Source organism: Oncorhynchus keta, chromosome 22 (assembly GCF_023373465.1).
Source record: "Oncorhynchus keta strain PuntledgeMale-10-30-2019 chromosome 22, Oket_V2, whole genome shotgun sequence".
NCBI lineage: Eukaryota > Metazoa > Chordata > Actinopteri > Salmoniformes > Salmonidae > Oncorhynchus > Oncorhynchus keta.
The window spans coordinates 33,434,345-33,454,831 of NC_068442.1; the positions used below are offsets into that span (position 1 = coordinate 33,434,345).

The 20,487-nt window shown below is 42.5% G+C and overlaps 1 protein-coding gene across 3 annotated transcripts in view; it reads left to right on the top strand.

Annotated features, from left to right (window-relative positions):
- Positions 1–20,487, top strand: part of LOC118401367 (synaptic vesicle glycoprotein 2B-like) — a 42,692-nt gene continuing 22,205 nt past the window's right edge. The window contains exon 1 of one of the 3 annotated variants that reach the window (XM_052475051.1): positions 1–146. The gene's annotated coding sequence lies outside the window, so the exon portion shown is untranslated. Of the gene's footprint in view, positions 147–5,687; positions 5,827–20,487 lie in introns of those variants that run through there. The other 2 variants (XM_035798806.2, XM_035798807.2) reach the window with 2 other exon arrangements.

The following is a 20,487-nucleotide window of genomic DNA, read 5'->3' on the forward strand; positions in this document are numbered from 1 at the left end:
AAGAAACTCCGCTGCTCTAAAACTCCACACTCCTTCCTCCCTCCCTTTCACCTCTCTCGCTCTCTCTGCATCATTCTGCTGGACCGGGAGGACCCTCCAATACAAAGTGAATGCCGTGCAGGGGTCTTCCAATCTCAGGGATGAAGGTAAACAATATTACATATTCTCTTGCTTTTACAAAAAATAAACAGCACTCAACTTGGCTGAACTCAGAGATTATTGTATTTTTTTTTTTTTTTTAGTAAATCAATACTTGTTGGGCTCACTGGGTGTACAGTAAGTTCTGCATGATGATTTTACAGAGGTTCCTCATTACATAACTGCTGTGGGAATATCAGTGTACTTATGGAAATCATAATGCAGCATAATCTGATGTCTTTGAAGCATTCCCTCTTGACTCATTACTCTATTATCACTACTGATTACAATTCTGACTCCGTAGAAAGATCAATCGATAAATTGATACATTAACAGGTTTTTATATGCAATTTTAATTTGTTGGTTTTTACTTTAAGGCAGACTTTATAATGTTGCATAAAGACAGCGCTGTTGCAGTTGGTCAGGAGATTTGCTTGCCCAGTCCCAGGGTGGGGATTCACCTGTAGCTTATTGCAACTTTGATTTGCTAATATTTTCCATTTGTGTTCTAATTCTATTTGTGAATATTCACATTTTTATCTTTCAGTCTGGAAGAACTCTGGGTTTTGTTGTGGTGTTGGTTGTGCTCTGATGCAGTAGGGTTGGGGTTGCAGCATCACTGCAATTCATGAATCTTGATCACATTGTTTATTTGAATTCCTTTCGTAACATTAACATCCCATGATTGTGAAAATGGTTAGATTAAAATGGAGTGAAATGTCTTCATGTTTCTCGAAACATAATGAGATGGGCTAACTGGAAGGATAAAGAGTATTGAGAGAACTGATATAGCCTTGAGACAGGTACTGATGTTTCTGATTCAAGCCTTCATTTCCTCAGTGCATCCAGCAATGTCCCAGTTATTCAAAGGAAAATGTATGAGAACACATTATTCCATCCACAGTCCACTATCCTAACAAAGACTGTGGATTGATGGGTATCACTTGGATGTACAAAACTAATACAAATAGAAAATCTATTGATTCTCAAGCCGTTTGTTTTGCTGGAGTTAATTGGGAGGTGAGTTATCCACTTATCCCAAACGACTCATGAAAACAAACATTGTTTGTTGCACGTAATATCTGAGCAGGGGAACACAACCCTTCTGGGCCTAACGTGAAGCGGCAGGGCATTAAAGCATCTAACGACCCACTTAGCTTTTCTACAAGTGGTCTGAGGCAGTTGGTAAATATCGAAAGGCTTCAAGTGCAATTTTAGTAACAATGGTTTTAGGAAACAGATTTAATGATGCACCTACAAAGGTTCTAAAGATAAACTTAGCCTTAAGATGCTTTTGTGGGCCTCCCGGGTGGCGCAGTACTGGGCGCTGTACTGCAGCGCCAGCTGTGCCATCAGAGTCCCTGGGTTCGTGCCCAGGCTCTGTCGTAACCGGCCGCGACCGGGAGGTCCGTGGGGCGACGCACAATTGGCCTAGCGTCGCCCGGGTTAGGGAGGGCTTGGTCGGTAGGGGTGTCCTTGTCTCATTAGGTCTGAGGGCTAAGATGGGAACACAGAGGCCATTGACACTACAGGGGAGCTAACGGAAATATGCAGTCCAGCATTATCATCGTTTCGATTCAGCTCACACACACCCAAACATAATTATAGGGATTACCAATCAACAGGTCAAGAGCTGCTGGAGCTGGTGTTACATCCCTACATTCCATTTGTGATGAAGGGCTATGCTCTCAGGATGTTTGAATACACCAGATATATCAGAGTAATGCTTTAACAAGATCATAGTGATATGGGCACCATTCTAAATATATATTTTAAGTGGTTTTGATATGATATGGATAGGAGCGTTTCATGTTTATCCTAACATGTTCCAGCAGTACACGTTTATATCATACTAGGAGTATTTCACAAGCATAACATAATACAGTATTAGAAAGAGCTGTCATTGTACTTTATCAAATATGACTTATTCATTACTTACATAATATAGTTATTGAAGGGAAATGACCACAGGTGGCCCTTGGTGTCCCTACTAACATACTGTGTAGCCAGCGCAGCGCTAGTGCAGTGGGTGTCGTCATTCATTCACCTGCCCTAGTGCCTTTCAGCTGTGTAAAGAGCAGGAGAATAGACACTCCGCCCCCACACCTCGGCACCTGGCCTCTCTCATGGGCATGGTTGTCAGGCAGGTAGCGCTCTCTGTTCCCTTTGAGGGCTTTTAAGTATCTCCCTCTTTTCCCTGGGCTAGATCAAGGGGAGACAGACATTACCTGCCTGATCATTATTTAAGTGGCGTCCAGAAGGGGTTATAAACCAGGGAAATAAAAACAAATATAAAGTTAGGTAAGGTAATTGTGTATGTGGGATATCTACAGTTGGTCTGATTGGGGGGGGTCATTGTTTATTTCTGGATAATAATTAGGAATGAACTTGTGTTATTTACTGGTAAATGCTCATTGGGTGTTAATTACCCTGTTTTGAGGGGTTGATGCCCAAATGGGCCTGTCTTGTCTGGTCACTGCCATCTGTTGGTAGATAATTATCTGTTGGGAGGGAGGTAAAGTGGTAGTACAGCTGATGGTAGTAAAACATACATTATCCCTGTTTAACGGCGCTTGATCCAGGAGAGATGATAGGCTCCGCAGAAGAATAGAGAGAGATGCTCATCTGGGTCCACGCTGATTTATGTGAGAGAAAGGGAGGCAGAGATGGAGTGAGGGAAAGGGAGAGTCAGAGGGAGGGGGGACTCACTGGATGCCCCACTGGATTGTAATGATGATTTGTGTCAGGGCCTGCAGAGTGGCAGGCAGCATAGTATGGGGGATAGACAGCTCAATGATTAATGTTGGGGCCCTGCTGCACCAATCTGTTCAGAGGGATTTGATGATGCTGGTGTGGGTTTAAACACCCGCCCCATTCCTCCAGGACCCACCCCCTACAGGCTGATATATATATTTTCTCTCTCGCTCTCTCGCTCTCTCTCTCTCTCTACCAGTTAACCAGTCACTGATACCATCTCTCAAGCAATGTAGCATTTTGTCATCTGCACATAAATTAATTCTATGGCAGAATATTTTGAGGCGGCAAGCATAGTGATCCCTATGAGGTTTAAGGAAATGCAGCAACACTGATATAATCAAAGTAGTTATGCATACAAAGGATGATGGATGACCACTGGAGAAATATAAACCAGCCAGGAATTATGAATTGAACTCAACTCATTCAAACCACTGAGAATAATAAAATGTGATTTTATACCCCTAGTGTGTACCCAGCATAATCCCTATATCTACCTCAGAGAGCCTCCTGCCTGAAAAGCAAACAGATACACGGGGTCAGTTGGAATCAAAGCTTATCGATCCTGTGTTGACGACTACAACAACTGGACGTGTCGGTTTGCTCTCAGGGTGGAGAGTAAATTGCCCCGGATGGCGTAGTTATTTTAAGTCAGACCGGTAAGAATGAGGTTGGTGAATGAGGTTTGTGAATGGATAAAGGTTAAATCTTTTTTTAAATGTACTATACTGTAGTAAAGTAATTGTCAATAATGAAGACAGATTGTCTATTAAATATATTTAGTGGATGGTTCTTCCTTCCTTCCTCCATATGTTGGAATGAATCCTCTTTCGAGCAGAATTATATGGCATGGGGATTAGGGATCTTTCCCCCTATGCTGTGTTGGCCATCTACTCTCCATAATGATGTCCTAGTAGGCAGCAGCAGCACAAACCAACTGGACCTCTCCAGGGGTGGGCCCTCCTGCCTGCCTGTATGCCTGGCTGCCTGGCTGCCTGGCTGCCTGGCTGCCTGGCTGCCTGGCTGCCTGGCTACAGGGAGGGGTTTAGGGGGAATCAGCCACATCACAGCTGTGCAGTTAGGACAGAACTCCATTTTAGGACGATAGCGGAAGTCCCACTAAACCATTTTAGAAGCATGTACAGTACATACATCATCGTAGACAGTTATTATTATTGTTATTATTATTATACAAGGGATGGGTGCGGAATGCTGATATTTGAATTATTGATGATCAATCTGAGGATAGGAAGTACCAAAAGTTGTATTCTCGTTCTGTGCTTTTCATGGCTCATCAGAGACAGAGAATGTAATTCTTTCTATTGGGTCATTCCTGCAAATGTTCAGTTGAATGTCACTGGTAATAGGAGAAATTAACTGTGTTTTAGACAGACTGGCTATTTCATCTCACAGATGCCATTTCCAGTCAAACTACTTTTATTGAACGTTATGTACATTATGTAGTTGGAATTTGTCAGACAACTTGACATCCTGAATGACCATCTTATGGACTCACCATATTATTAAGTGAAGACAACTTTCTGAATCTTAGAAGACAATTACCTTTATTCAGTACAGTATAGGTCTTCTGGCAGAGTGAACAGCAGCCACAGCATCTGTCTGTGAAAGTCAAGGACCAGGCCAAGCCTTTTAATGAGCACAGTGGGTGCTGCTCCATATGGACTGCCCTTGGTGCTTTACACCCCCCCCCCACACACACACACACACACTCATCCACAGTTAGGTATACAGAAAGGTGAGAATAGAGGGCCTGCTGATCTGGATCAGATAAACAGCTCTGGACAGAAATCTGTGGGCCAGTGTGGCTGTTAATCTAATCCTGACAGCGATCTTTTATTCCAGTATAATAGCTGGTTATTTATCACTGTACAATTCTACCCAAGGAACTCTCATCAATTAAGATGAATGAGAAATATGACAGGGTAGCTTCAATTCCCTGCCATGCTAAAATATGTTTTTTTAAGCACTATTGTAAAACATTCAAGCTGTGGAAGCCTACAGTTGTATTTGACAGTATGCTGCCAGCCGCATCCTCCTGTGTGTAACATCACTCCATCTTAGAGAGGAGCCAGAGCAGCATACTGTAGACGGCCTGCAGTAATTCATCTGTCCTGTGTGACACTGCTGAACTCCTTCTCCTGAAAACCCATCTGAAAGTGTCACAAGACAAACAGCAGCTCTGAGCTGAGCTGCCTCTCCTCCCACTGTCTATTGTAGGAGTACAGCAAGATCATCCATTTCCACTTTAACCTAAGCCAACACGAGGCATCAGATAACCTAGCTGTTAGGAGCATTGGGCCAGTAACCGAAAGGTTGCTGGTTCGTATACCTGGGGGAAAGATTAACACGGTAGTTAACCCCCCAACAACACCGGCTCCCCAGGTGCCGATGACATGGACATCGATTAAGGCAGCCCCCCGCACCTCTTTGATTCAGAAGAGCTGCGTTAAGTGCGGAAGACACATTTTGGTTGAATGCAGTCAGTTGTGCAACTGACTAGGTATCACCAGCCACCCATCTGCCAGCCTCAATCCCTCCTCCACTTCTCTGCTCTCCTCTCATTTTCACTCTCCCTCCATCACACACGCACACACGCACAATTCAGCGCAGTAGTGTGTCTCTCCTTCCTGCCGGGGAAGAGGTGTGAGCTTGTTGTTGCAGAGAGGTTGGGTGGACTCTACCATTGTGAGTGTGATGGGGTGGGCGTGATCAGGGATAGGGAGCTCCTCCTTTGATGAGTGGGGAGGATAGCAGGCGCAGACCCTAATCTGTTCCTGAGTTGTACACTGAAGCTAAAGGAGGGTATCCTCTGTTACTTTACTACCATAGGCCCCAGTCCTGGATTTGAACCTCTTTTAAGGGATGTTTTGGTCTTTATCTAAAGGAGGAATTACTGTTTTGATGCCAACACTGGTAAGATGACACATTTTTGTTTGTTTGTTGATGTGTTTTAATTTCAAATGCATTATTTTCTCTTGATTTTAGATTCTGATAGAATATTTGCTGGTGTTTTTATCCTAGAAAAAAGGCTGGAGGCAAAGGCTGAGGATGCGATCTCAAAAAGCCCTGCACCTTTCAGCACTTTTTTCACATCTTAAAACAGAAATCATTCCAGGGAAGTTTTGGGAAAACCTTACAGATAATCAAATGCAGTAAACACTGTTTTCAAATAAATGTCGAGGACACTAAGGAAGGAACTCCAATTTCAGCAAGATAGATTACGGGTGATATTGCACAATCAATAGATACGTTTCAGATACACTTTTCCCTGAAATGTTTTGAGTCATTAATGGAGCATTGCCAATGAAAATGTATTTGATAATTACATTTTTGTATTATTCATTTATTTAACCAGGAAAACCACTGTTAGGGTAAGAAATCATGACCAGAATAGCAAGGATGTGAAAACAAATGCAAAAAAAAATGTTGATTTCACATGCTTCGTAAACAACAGATGTAGACTAACAGTGAAATGCATATTTTTACATTTTATGTTTGTTTCCAATATACTGTAATATCGTGAAGATACTCATGAAAGAGATTGCCACAGATTCCAGCGCTATTCATTTCTACTGTAGTGTGCAGTAAAAGTTGCTACTGATGAGAGAATGTTGTTTAAATCAAAGAATGTACCAAGAGTTTGTTGCTGTGCTATACAATTTTTATTTGGATCCTCTGTTGAAGAAGCAGCAGCTATTCTTCCTGGGGTCCACACAAAACATAGAATATGACAAAATACAGAACACTAATGGACAGGAACAGCATAGTACATAGATCACAGAATTGATGTGATGCTGCAGCTAAATTAGTGTAGGTTCTATTGCTCTACTTAGCTGGGCTTTACTGAGGGAGTGTGTGTGTGAGGGGACAGGCTGCTTCCTGCAGTGGAAAGGAACATATGCATTATTTATCAATAATAATCTTGCCTATGCAAGGCAGAAGCAAAGCACGGCGGTGCATTACTGTCTTTAGATCACATAACCAGAGCTGGCCTGTTAGCACGTTATTCTCCTCCGAAGAAGACAACAGCCAGAACAAGCCCACTTACACTCTCTCTTAACCTGCTGTCACATGCAAAGTGTGGACAGATGGGAGGGGGGAATGGGACTCCCATAAGCACCCTCCATACCAGGACACAGAGGCCAGTGGGCCCAGAGAGGTCCCTGGGTATTTCAGTCACGTTTTATCTGTATTCCACATTCATCTTAACCACGATCAGGAAGAAGATCGTATGTGTGTAAGAGCTCAATCAAATGCTCCAGAGCAAAATATCCAACATTTAGAAGTTGACAGGATATCTTAGACGATTAGATCTCTGAGATGGCTGGTGTGCTTTGAGATAGGGCTGATATGGTGTGCACCAATAAAGTGTTGCAGGTAAAATGTGTGTTTAATCAAAAAAGACAGGTTGAGGGGAGACTCGATATTAAACAACGGGACGAAACATCAATGCTTTGCTGCAACAGGTTCTATAGCTAACTTAGATGCCCAAGGGAAAATAACACAATCGACGGTCTACTTTCATCTTGACAATCTGACAGTTTGTCCCTGTTGAAAGGTCGAGAGAATGTTGTTTTCAATGCTGTACGTCTGATGATCTATACAGAGACAATATGTAGCTTCTAAAAAGTGAAAACACCAGGACTATGTTAAAACCAGTTAGCAATACTTCATGCATGAAGTAAAACCCCAAAACAAATATAACTAAATAGGTAATTTAATTTGATGTTCAATCTATTTGGAGAAATTCTGATTGTCATAAAACAAATACATTAATCAAATGCCAAATACTTACTCAATGCTCTTTGTATGTACCAGGGACAGTATGTGGTCAGTTCAATTTACTTTGGGTTGAGAGCCAGGACCAGTGGTTTGTTTTTATAGTGGGCCCTCCACTATCGAGTGAGGAAATTGACTGACCGGCCTTTTCTCAATTAGATTTGCTCAACTCCTGCATCCTCACTCCTGCATCCTCACTCCTCCAACCTCTCTCGCCTCCTTTTAAAAAAGGTCAAAGGTAATCGAGGAGAGGTGGCGAGGAATATGAATGGAGATTAAAATGCTCTTGTTTGAAATAAGCTCCTTTTCCACTCGCTCGTCATCAGGCAAATGATGTTTACAAGAGTGGATATCAAAAGAACCTTGTAAAGTGATAAAAACGAAATAAGTCAGTTGTAATTCAAATGTTTAGTACCACATTGTTTTTAAATGTCTGCATGCTTTTCTCCTGCGACAATACAACAGCTGATTCAAAGGGTGTTTGGCAGATGTCAAAACTCTTCCGCGGTAAGGTACACTTGTGCTTCTTCGCCAAAAGGAGGCTATAGAGGGGAGGACCGTTTGCCTGTTAACGAATTGGCACTCCTCGACCACTCTGCCACTTATCGGTTTCTGGGTCACAGAGAGAGGAAGGAAGATGGACTTTTACCCAAATGAGAAAAAGCCATAGAATATGCTAATGCTTGTACACATCCAAAATAATTGCCTGCAATCTACGCAGATGATTGCATTTGTGGCAAGAAAATATGAATTTTAAATAAAAAGGACAACTTCAGTAATGTTACATTCATGATACTATACATTAGAAGCTCTATCCGGTGAATCATCAAGACTCTTCAAACATGGTTGAAAGTATTCCTTCTAATGCTAACTGCTTAAGGGTCTATTGATGCTATTTAGCTGTACAGCTGAGGGCTTTGGGGGCTGAAAATAATGTGGTACAGACTGTCCCTGAATATGAATCTTTAATATGCTGCACTTTAAAGCATCTCTCTCTTTCTCTCCCCCATTCTCTCTCTTTCCCTTGTTCTCTGTTCCTTTTCATGACCCTCCTTCTCTCCGTGGCCTCTTTGAACACCTTCATGTGTGTTTTGAAGCTTTGTTATTTTATTTTATCTGCTGACGCCATTCATAATGTTGAAATTTACCGCTACAGTACGTCCCTGGACATTACATAATTACAACAAAATGGTCTTCCAGAACAATACCAGTAATGAAAATAGCATAGCAATGTCCTTCCTGAGACCCATCTCAGAGAAAGCGTCTCTCTCTGGCTCTAGGATGGACGGTTGTAGGAGGCAGTAAATAGAATGTGCAGTCAGACGCCAGTGGGTTCTTTAATATTTAACCATGAGTTACAGCAGCATAGAGGCACTTCTCCTAACGACACAGAAGATCCTCCACTTCATCTTAAACCCACGGCTCGGCTATCATCGCTGAACCTCTTCCAGTGGACCCTTTGTTCTCCCCTCAGGTCACAAAGGCTGTTCAGATCCATGCCATCATATTTCATTTAACACATGTCAAGCAGCTTAGGGCTTCCCAACTGATTCCCTGACTTTGTCATTGTGACCATTCCTTTTGAAGTGAGTGATAGCTGCCCAGGGATATTGGTCATAGGAGACATGTCCTCTGTGTGCCTGAACATTGGACCCTGTTGGTGCACACAGCGAGTAGTCTCTCCCCACAGCCACTGTAGTGAGAATACACAGTGACAGTCATTGGGAGCTCGTCAATAACATCATGATGAGTTCTAGTCCGAGGTTATTATCTCAGTTCTGTCTTTGGTGATCAGTAAAGCTACAATAGATGGTATGGCTACCTCATGATGACACACTGCCAGCAAAGGAGGTACCATCGGCGATATTATGTCATTAGCAATCTTCAATTGCTACCTGGGCATGAAGATCATTGATGACCAATGGTTTACTCCTAACAATATATCCAATCTCCTGTGCTGAATCATTGGTCACACAGCAATGTCATTAGGACACTTGTTGAATGACACTGATGAGACTGGCCGGAAATGAACAGTGGGTTCAATTAACAAGAGGCTATGAGAATGATCCAGTAAATTCCATTTTATCCGTAGAACAGGCCCCATAGCAATCTGGAATCTCTCTGTCCATTGGTAGGGTTCTTAAAGAACTGAGGGCCAGAAAGTGAATCAATAACAAATTATTGAAACTAATGTGTGCTCTGTTCTATGTGCCTTGAAGCATAACGGTCGGTACACACTGGAGGGCCGAGTAATAGACATCAGCCTCCCCCTCTCCGTTTAATGGACCTCTCACTTTTATTTCTCCCTTTTTATTTGCGGGGTAGATGACAGCATGAGACCAGCACACTGCCACCCCTCAGCCTGGCCCCTGACTGGCACAACAGGCCTTATAACATATATTTTATTCCCCCACCCAGGGATGGCTTGGTTTATATCTCTGATATTTACCATACACCCAAAATTGGGATGTGTCAGAACATATCTATCTTATTTGTATGTGAGATGTTGATGAAATACATCGCAATGGAGAGGTAGTGACAGTGGTGAAGATAAAAAATAATACTGCCAGAGCAGAACCATGAAATTAGCCTACGTGTGAGCATTTTCATTTGCTGAGACTACAATGTCTTGCTCGGTTTCTTGAGCAGATGTAAAATGATGCGGTTTTGGCTCCAGTTCTGTTTTGGACTAAACTATGAGTCATTGCCTTTATGCGCAAAAAGCTCCAGCAAACTTTAATGACGTAACAACACCGAACACTAGGTACAGTATTCTTCCCTTTATAACAAGATTCACTCAAGCATCAGATCTGAATCTGATACACCAGATGCTTAAAACAAACCTCCTTTTGTTTTAGCACTAATTAAGATAGAAATACAGACATATGAGGCTCTAACGGAGATACAAATATAAGCAATGGAATCCTCACATCACATCAATTAGTGGGAAGAGGGGATGACAGGACAGCACTTGTTTTGTTTTTTTTACCCCTTTTTCGTGATATCCAGCCTTGTCCCATCACTGCAACTCCCGTACGGACTCAGGAGAGGCGAAGGTCTTTCCTTCGAAAGACAACCCCGCCAAGCCGCACTGCTTCTTGACACACTGCTCGCTTAACCCAGAAGCCAGCTTCAGAGGAAACACTGTACAGCTGGTGACATAAGTCAGCATGCATGCGCCCGGCCGCCACATGGCATTGCTAGAGCGAGATGGGACAAGGACATCCCAGCGGGCCAAACCCTCCCCTAACCCGGATGACGTTGGGCCAATTTTGCGCCGCCTCATGGGTCTCCCGGTTGCAGCCGGCTACGACACTGCCCAGGCTCGAACCCAGATCTGTAGTGATGGCCTCCTGAGTGGCGCAGTGGTCTAAGGCACTGCGTCGCAGTACTGAGATGCAGTGCCTTAGACCACTGCGCCACTCAGGAGGCTAGTTACAGACACTGATGACAAGAGAACTCTTTTATATGAACACGTATGCAAAAGAACAAGGCAGCATCATTAGCTATGTTTCCATTAACTTGTCCAGTGATTTTTCTGTCAACATTTAGAAAGTTTGCATAGAAAATAGATGCAACAATTACCTGCTAGGGTGCGTTTCCATGGAACTTTGAAAACACCTTAACGTAATGACGTCACAACTAAAAACTATATATCTCAAAAACCTACACTGTTGAATGAAAATATTGTGGTTGAAGGGTTTCCATTACCCATTTAGGCAAATTGCGCATTAATATATTGGCGGCAGCCTGTATGTTCTCCCACCTATCTGGTTCATGTCTCAGGTAGCCCGTGAAAGCCAACATGGATAGAATGCAATAATTGACTAATATTTGCATATTGTAATAATTCTCATGTGCCAACGTATCACCTCGGTTGATGACATGGTGAAACGTGCACTCCTGTAGATCTGAAGTAATTAGATGGTGAAACGTGCACTCCTGTAGATCTGAAGTAATTAGATGGTGAAACGTGCACTCCTGTAGATCTGAAGTAGTTAGATGGTGAAACGTGCACTCCTGTAGATCTGAAGTAGTTAGATGGTGAAACGTGCACTCCTGTAGATCTGAAGTAGTTAGATGGTGAAACGTGCACTCCAGTAGATCTGAAGTAGTTAGATGGTGAAACGTGCACTCCTGTAGATCTGAAGTAGTTAGATGGTGAAACGTGCACTCCAGTAGATCTGAAGTAGTTAGATGGTGAAACGTGCACTCCTGTAGATCTGAAGTAGTTAGATGGTGAAACGTGCACTCCAGTAGATCTGAAGTAGTTAGATGGTGAAACAGGCACTCCTGTAGATCTGAAGTAGTTAGATGGTGAAACGTGCACTCCTGTAGATCTGAAGTAATTAGATGGTGAAACTTGCTAACCAACTAGAAAAGTAAGATGAAGAATTTCAGGTATTCTTGAAAGTAAGGACAATCCATTTCCTTCAAAGAAACATAATTTTTATAGTTGAAAATTGATTTTGCAAGACGTAGGCATTTACAATGAATTTTGGGATGGAGCTTTATAGTTGACATCACGTGCCCCGTAGGCTACCTTCATTATTATTTGCCAATCATTTATTCGAAAAAAAGTTTCCATCATTTGTCTTAATAAAGAAAGTTCTTCTACAGATTTTTCTACAGAAGAAAAATCCACCCATGTCGAACAGATAGAAATGTGGTCGATCTTTAGAAAATGTATCCTATATCTGCTGTTTCCATTACACATGTCGCAATGATTTTTTTTTGCGACATTGCGTTTGTCGAATAAACCTGGGTCAATGGAAACCTGCCTAATAACAGTTTTGCGAGATGTTTTAAATCAACCTCTGAAGCATTCTATAAAGTACTGTATTTTTCCAACCAAACAAACCTCATAGTCCTATAGTGTCCTCTATATTAATCTAATGGCCTTGGGGATATACATTTATACATGATAGAGAAAGGCATAGATGGAGTCAAAGCCAGATAGATGGAGTCAAAGCCAGGTAGACAGACTCAAAGCCAAGTAGATGGAGTCGAAACCAGATAGACGGAGTCACAGACGCCATAGATTTGTATGGTTCTGGATAGAGTACCTACCCAACTGAAAGGCACAAGCTAGTGTTATGTAACTCCCAGCTGGGCATGGCGTCAGCAAAAAGAGAACCACGGCAGGATGGGCAAGGCGGGGCAGTAACCTGAAACACTCTGGATCATGGGAGAAGTGTTGTCCTCTGACGAGAAAGAGAGAGAGAGCGAGGATGGTCACATGAGACAGAGTTTATTTGGTTTGTTTTCAGACCGAGACGATGAAAACTGGTGAAAATTGACAACCTGGTTTGAGATGAGTTACGAATGGCCTCCTATGCCACTTTTCAGGGTAAATTTCACATTTCCCAGACTACAACAACTAATGTCGAGATTAGATCCAGTCAAGGAATAGAGATGTCAACGTGCTCTAATAAAACCAGTCTACTCGTGTGTAGAAAGACACCAATGAAAGGGAGGGATTGTTTTTTCATTCAGCCAGACATTCATTTCCTTCTCATACGCAGCAATAAAAGCCGGGTCTCCTCCTGCCATCCTTCACTCCTGACTTTATCAGTTCAGTGTTGACATCGAAGCATGGAGTGCTGCATCTTTTATGTTTGGCCCTGTTTTTCTGCTGCTGGAACAATAATCTAAAGCTTTCGGAGCAGCGCTGGACATAATTACATGTCTGCAGTCTTCAGCAAGATTCAATTGCGGGGCAGCCGATCTCAATGTCTGATTTCTCTCTGTCCCTTTCACACACGCTCTCTCTCTTTCTCTCTCCCGCTCTCTCTCTGCATTAGCGTAAGGGTGGGTTAGAGAGAGAAAGAGCTAGACACAGATCGGGGGGGGGGTGCTGGTTGAGAATACGTGTGCTGGTTGAGGTTTGATCTCAATGCAGTGGATTACAGATTGTGCACTGTGTTAGTTCCAGCCAACCACCAGTCTCTTTGGTCAACATGTATATTCCATCCAGCCATGCCAATAATCACCGTGACACACACCCTATAAAGACTTCTTACTTTGTTTAATATGGAGATTTTGGGTATGCGTTGCATGCCTGCCAATTAGTGAAAGTTGTTACACATACAAACTGAGAATTATATCTATACCTGTTCAGATATCATCAATATGTCATGTGGCTTCCCATGGTTCATGTTGGCTGACTAACCTTTTCCTCAAACATTGATGTGGCCTGATTAGTCAGGGGGCAGACAGAGGTTGTTAGAGAAGGTTGCTACTGTATTATTAAAAGGTTGCCACAATCATGTGTGCAGACCTGATGCAGCACCCAAGTGCTCTCTGCTGTGCTGTGGCTGTAGCTCCACACTGGTTCTCATGTGCCTTTCTACTTGATTATCTGCATTACGCCCGTTTCTGGTCCTTTGATCCCTGAGGCAGTAATGATGTACTACTGCCCAAGAAAAAATCTCCTCATCATCACACTTATAGATGATTTGAACATGTTGCGATGAAATGCTAATATCGGTCCCATAATTTGAATGGATTTGTGCCACACATGCTAAAACGTTAGCATTTGGAAACGGTGCCAGCCACTGCCAGGGAAACTAAACCAAAGCATGGATTACTGTAATACCTTGTACATAGACAGCTTACAGGGTAAGGAGACCAATGTGTCACTTTGTAATTTGGGTGAACTTTCCCTTAAAGAACAACACCAGGAACATAAAATATAAAATCGAGGATCAGGTCACCCCTGTCCATGTAATCTTATTCATGGTGTCATCTAAAAGGAAAAACTGATCCTAGATCACATTCCTACTCAGACACTTGATAGATATGCTGCTCCTTGCATAAAGTCAGGAGAAACCATAGAATCCTGACCATGGAAACAGAGACCATTTGTATGTACCAGGTTGACACAGATTCATGCCTGCAAACCACCTGCAGTTTCCCTCAGATGTAGCCAACGTAGGCAGCAGGTACCAAGGGAGTGACCGTCCGTAGCCTAGATAGGGAGTTTTGCTTGCTCTCTGGGGTTTTAGGCTCGGTTTCTAAGGGGCTTTATAAATACTTTTGAATGCAATAGATTTGTTATATGTTTGGAGGAGTCATCCCCTTAGACATGCAGAGAAAGGTCAAACCTCATGGATGCAAATGTATATGATGCAGGCTGAAATCATCACATCTCATAACGTGATTTAATAATGAGAGGGCAGAACAAATAGTATATTATGAATACACCAGCATATCAGAATCACTGCTCACCCACTGGACACGCCCTGGTTGAATCAACAATGTTTCCACGTCATTTCAAGGAAATTACATTGAATCAACGTGGAATAGACGTTGAATTGACATCTGTGCCCAGTGGGCAGGGCATAACCTGGTGAGTCAGCTATTATAGCATTATAGTGTTATAATGTTATAGACCCCAAACAAAATGTAGCTATTGCCACAGAGTCTATTTATGCAATAAGGGTGTGGTATATGGCCAATATACCATGGCTAAGGGCTGTTCTTAGGCACGACGCAACACGGAGTAGCACGGCTGTCAGCCAATCAGCATTCAGGGCTTGAACCACCCAGTTTATAATGGTATAATTCTCTGTCATCTGGAGTGGAAGTTGTGACTCGTGCCTATCCTGTGCCTGAATGTCTCGCTCAGGATGTCTATACCTGGTGTAGTCGTGGTGGTGCTCAGTGTCAGGAAACAGAGACTGTCCTCTCTGGTGAGACTGGGAGGGAGGCTGGCACAAACTCAGCTCACAGACAATAAAATGGTGGTGCAAGGAAAGCATCACTGTACTGTGGTGGTAATCAGCTCCAGGTCGGTTCTAGTAAACTACCTACACACCACTGTCTGGTGTAGAAATACTGGAGTTTACTTGATCTGTTTGTTTGTGTCAGATTCATCCAATGTTCATGTGTTAAATATTACATTTTTTTCTGAAGAGGAAAAAATATAGAATGAGTGTACAAAACATTAGGAACACCCTAATATTGAGTTGCACCTCCTTTTTCCCTCAGAACAGCCTCAATTCGTCAGGGCATGGATTCTACAAGGTGTCAAAAGTATTCCACAGGGATGCTGGCCCATGTTGACTCCATTGCTTCCCACAGTTGTATCAAGTTGGCTGGATGTCCTTTGGGTAGTGGACCATTTTTGATACACACAGAAGCTGTCGAGTGTGAAAAACCCAGCAGTGTTGCAGTTCTTGACACACTCAAACCGGTACGCCTGACACCTACAACCACTGAAACATTTTGTCTTGCCCATTCACCCTCTGAATGGCACACATGCACAATCCATGTCTCAAGGCTTAACAAGTGACATCAATAAGGATCATAGCTTTCACCTGGTCAGTCTGTCATTGAAAGTGTTCCAAATGTTTTGTACATGCAGTGTATGAGCAGTCTGTATGCAGCCTAGGGAGTGTCTGCCTCAATCACTTAAATTCATCAGAAGAAACAATATCAATACATAAACCTCATATTCACTCTGGCATTCTGCCTCTGGAAAATGTAGATGAGCATAAAGAAAAATATACATGTAGATGGATATTCCAATATGATTTAAGGGAGCTCCTTATTTCCCTTTCCATTGTCTATAAAATACACAAGCACCTTTCTTGTTTTGTTGTCATTACTGAAGCAGAAACAGACAGCCAATACCACAATACACAGTAATCATCATCAAGTAATGGCCCTTCATTTACCAAGCTCACTTCAGACATCCACCATGATATCCTTCACCATAGAATGGCCTTTTCACTCAATTTCTGGAAGGAGGCTTAGTGTGCATGAAATGGTGTCTGTGTAAAGAAACTGTTGTTTCTCATGTCATGCTCCACTCAAAATAATGTGCTTTAGATGTTTTCATAGCAAATGGTAGAGAGATCCGTTTGATATATATCCTTTAAACTGAATACCACAGCACTGGATGGGCTCAGCTGATTATCACATAACCTTTATTTGCAATTTATTACACGGTCTGAGTAACATCATGAAAGAGCACTTGATCGCACCACAAAATATGATTTCCCTACCAACACATTAAAAAGGCTATAGATTCTAAATCATCCACTCCATGCTGTCACTTCACACTGTGGATAAAGCCTACCTCTCCTGATACCTGCTGGTGATTAGGCAGGAAAAACGGCAAACTATCATATAAAACTGAAATATTTAGTGAACTATAAACGAAAATGTTCTTAGACACACTCTAGTAACCTCAGCTCTATAATAGCATAGAAGATTTTGTTATAGTGTCTATATGCCTCAAAGCAAACTCCATTCAGGGGTCAATTCCTGGGCAGTTGAAAGCACATATTATATTGGACTGGTGCAAGTAACACAGTATAATATGCCAATCTGTGCTTTAATAATCACTTACTATTCTGCATTTTGTTGATATTTCTAATGTTGCTGCTTCCCACATAAAGTCAAATATTGTTCAGAAATTGGTGAGAAGGAATCGTTGTTTGAAAAGCACATCTCTAGGCTACCTGCAAAGTGTTCTACCTTGCTCAAGGATGATTCGATTCCCATAGACAGCCTCCTGTGTCAAGCTTCCTGTGTCACTTTATGACACTACTGTTATTGACAGTCTATTGCTTATTCAATGAGTTGTTCAAATCTTTGATTCCCTGCTGCTGGTTCCCTCCAGAGGTCTGTGCCTTCTCCTGGTGTTAGAGTGCCTTCCGTTCATCATGTCATCACAAGAGAACAGAATAACTCATTGAAACGTAATGTAGCTATGTAGTAAGATTCCTGCAAGCCTGAAATTTAAGCTGTCTTTACATGGTGCTCCCTGCATAATATAAATGAAATAGACTAAAACATATTATTTTAAACCACATAATAAACCAAAACAAGAAACTGCCGTTATCTACAGCAGTGTTTCCCCCAACAGCACACATTGTTGTTGTAGCCCCAGACAAGCACACCTGATTCAACTTGTCAACTAATCATCAAGTCCTCAATGAGTTGAATCAGGTGTTTTGTCCGCGGCTACAACAAAAATGTGTGCTGTTGAAGTTACTGGAGGACCGGAGTTGGGAAACGCTGACCTACAGTGCTGGACTCGTACACACCTCCAACACAACCCTGGACATCGAAGCCAGTTCCATTAAATGTTTTCAGGGACTGATTTAGACCTGGGACTCCAGGTGTGTGCAATTAATAATCAGGTAGAACAGCAGGCTCCGAACCTCATAGGGTAAGAGTTAAGTAACCCTGTCCTACACGGTTCTTACATGCCATACATTTGTGTTTGATCAAATGTTTTACTGGCCTGTCCTGCAGTCTTTATCCGACAGTGAATTCAACCATTTACACCTCATTGTATTGTACTCTGCTACCAGTACTTTTCGAACAGAGCATGGGTTAGCTACTGATCTTTTTCCCTCTCTCTGTCCAATACCTGTTCTGTCTCAAAGGAACCGCTCATCTCTCTGGGATCTCAGAATACAGGGTATCAGGTAGAGTTGGCAAACGTGCTGAAAGTGATTCCCTCTCTGAGCCAAGTCCATATGGGCATCGTGACCTTCACTTGTCTTAGTCAACAAACAAGGAGGTGGCACTAGAGTAGGTTCAGCAGTATAGAGGCAGGGCCAAGGCTTTCAGTATGCATTTTCACACTTTATGAAGAGAAATAGAAGAAGGAAAATATATATCCTACATCAGTGTTATTCAAATCCAGGTCTCAAGCTGCTGCTGGTTTTCTTTTCTACATCACAGATAATTGATAGATATTCAGTGTTGTACTCTACAGTATATTCGATTAGTTAGAGAAACATTCCCTTATTAAGAGCCTAGATGGGCACGAGGAAAACCAGCAATGCTGCAGAACTTCAAGGCCCATATCCCATGTGCTTCATGGTCTTGCCACTGCAATATTAAACAAAATACACTACATGACCAAAAGTATGTGGAAAAAGCTCTCTAATACATAGACAGAGGTTTGGATGCAAGGACTGACCATCCATGAGATCAAAATGTATAGTTTTAACTATGCTTTGAGGCTATACAGTGTTTGTTTACATTTACATTGTTTACAAACCTTGGAGTAAACCAATCTTATTTTGGGTTCTGATGGGTACAATGGTTAAATTAACTCATGAGGCATTTAAGAATAAATGGTTATAAATAATTAATTTATGAGTCCAAAAATGTATGTAGCAACTAAGGATTCCAGATTTAAACTAAACACAGATGGACAAACAATATCATTCAGACAGCTATGGAATTGGGCAGGGGGAACAGCTGCTGCAAAATGTATTATAAATTGATTTTACTCAGACAACCCTTTTCAAACTAGTGGGAACAATGCCTTGGGGAGCTCTCATCCCATGCATTACTAATGATACTATACCTCATGGCATAAGCAGTCTTCTTTTCCTGAACCCCTATTCTATTCATGCAGTATGATTGTATCATACAGGACAACCCTCCAATCTGTCACAGGTATTGCTTTGCGCCTCTTTGCTCCCTGTTCTCATCCAATTTGCCATTCATTTCCTCTTTGTAGAGAGAAGGGCCTTGGTGCATGAGTGCTGTGTGATCTAGAGTGCTTGCATGGAGAGGTGAGAGAATGTTGCTGTATTGCTGAAGGTAGCCAGGCTGGGTGGGTGGGTGTGTGTGAAGGAGGATGGGAAGTGTTGATTAGATGTCAGAGAGGAAGACATGCACTATATATACGAAAGTGTGACCCCTTAAAATTAGTGGATTTGGCTATTTCAGCCACACCCGTTGCTGACAGGTGTATAAAATCGAGCACACAGCTATGCAAGCTCCATAGACAAACCTTGGCAGTAGAATGGCCTTACTGAAAAGCTGTTATTGTGAAGTGGAAACGTCTAAGAGCAAAAACAGCTCAGCCGTGAAGTGGTAGGCCACACAAGTTCACAGAATGGGACCGCCAAGTGCTGTAGCGCTTAAAAATCGTCTGTCCTCGGTTGCAACACTCATTACAGATTTCCAAACTGCCTCTGGAAGTAACGTCAGGACAAGAACTGTTCGTCAGGATCATAACATGGGTTTCCATGGCCGAGCAGATACACACAAGCCTAAGATCATAATGCACAATGCGAAGCGTCTGTTGGAGTGGTGTAAAGCTCGGCGCCATTGGACTCAGTTGAAATGCATTCTCTGGAGTGACGAATCATGCTTCACCATCTGGTAGTCCGACAGACGAATCTGGGTTTGGTAGGTGACAGGAGAACACTACCTGACGCAATGCATAGTGCCATCTGTAAAGTTTGGTGGAGAGGAATAATGGTCTGGGGCTGTTTGTCATGGCTCGGGCTAGTCCCCTTAGTTCCAGTGAATGGAAATATTAACACTACAGCATTCAATAACATTCTAGATGATTCTGCGCTTCAAATTTTGAGGCAAAAGTTTGGGGAAGGCCCTTTCCTGTTTCACGATAACAATGCCCCCATGCACAAAGCGAGGTCCATTCAGAAATGGTTTGTCGAGATCGTTGTGGAAGAACTTGACTGGCCTGCACAGAGCCCTTACCTCTACCTACCCCATCAAACACATTTGGGATGAATTGGAACGCCGACTGCGAGCCAGGCCTAATCGCCCAACATCAGTGCCCAACTAATGCTCTTGTGGTTGAATGGAAGCAAGTCCCCGCAGCAATGTTCCAACATCTAGTGGAAAGCCTTCCCAGAAGAGTATAGGCTGTTATAGCAGCAAAGGGGGGACCAACTCCATATTAATTCCCATGATTTTGGAATGAGATGGTTAACGAGCAAGTGTCCACATACATTTGGTCATGTAGTGTATATCCAGGGAATCATCATCACACATGCACAAACACAC